The sequence below is a fragment of the Rutidosis leptorrhynchoides genome, chromosome 4 (genome assembly GCF_046630445.1).
Source record: "Rutidosis leptorrhynchoides isolate AG116_Rl617_1_P2 chromosome 4, CSIRO_AGI_Rlap_v1, whole genome shotgun sequence".
Taxonomy (NCBI): domain Eukaryota; kingdom Viridiplantae; phylum Streptophyta; class Magnoliopsida; order Asterales; family Asteraceae; genus Rutidosis; species Rutidosis leptorrhynchoides.
The window spans coordinates 197,712,903-197,713,718 of record NC_092336.1 but is presented as its reverse complement, the minus strand read 5'-3'; positions in this window follow the sequence as shown (position 1 = coordinate 197,713,718).

The window sequence follows — 816 nt, the reverse complement described above, 5'->3', positions numbered from 1 at the left end:
GCTATATCTGTTAGATAGATTCTATTCACTTAGCGGTGCGCTAATCCCCCACATAAGGTTTAGGGACTGCTAGTCGGGATAGGCGCTGTTGCAGAAGACATGTTTGACAACCCAACTCTGATGTGGACTTTAGTTTAAATAATGTTTTGTAATAACGTAACACCGTTGTGTAAACTTAAACATAATTACACGGATTAATGTAATGACGTGACATATATAGTGTTTGTAAATAAAGTCTTCCGTTGTGTGTAAAAAAAAAATGGCCGGTGTTACAACTCCCGCCCCAGTGGCTACTTCTGACGAAGCCAGGACCCCCCGGAGATTCCAGCTCCATCTGCCCCAGGACCCTCGGGGTCACAGCCTCGCTCCGGTGAGGTTGTGATTCCCACGGAATTTGGGGAGGGTCCATTCCGTAACCAGTATCGCCATTGGGCAAGTATCTGGTCAATCAGGATCTAAATCCAAGAAGACTAGTGGGTTTAAATCGAAGGGTAAAAGTGGTCAGAGTAGTTCTGGATCTGGATCAGGTAAAGGGAATTGGTGTCACACGTGTCGATCTTCTCACAGTGGTCAGTGTTTTGAGCCTACAAGAAGATGCTTAAAGTGTGGTGTTGTTGGGCATGAGTCTTCAGCATGCCCGTATTCGAATAGTGTGTGTTGGAGTTGTCACAAACCAGGGCATCGTGCAATTAGTTGTCCGTCGAATAGTGGTAGTTCCGGGGCAGGGTCAGGGGCGCGTTCAGCATCAGCTGTAGGGTTAACTGCCTCGAGTGGGCAGAAGAGGAAGAACCCTCCAACAGCAGAGGCTAGAGCTTT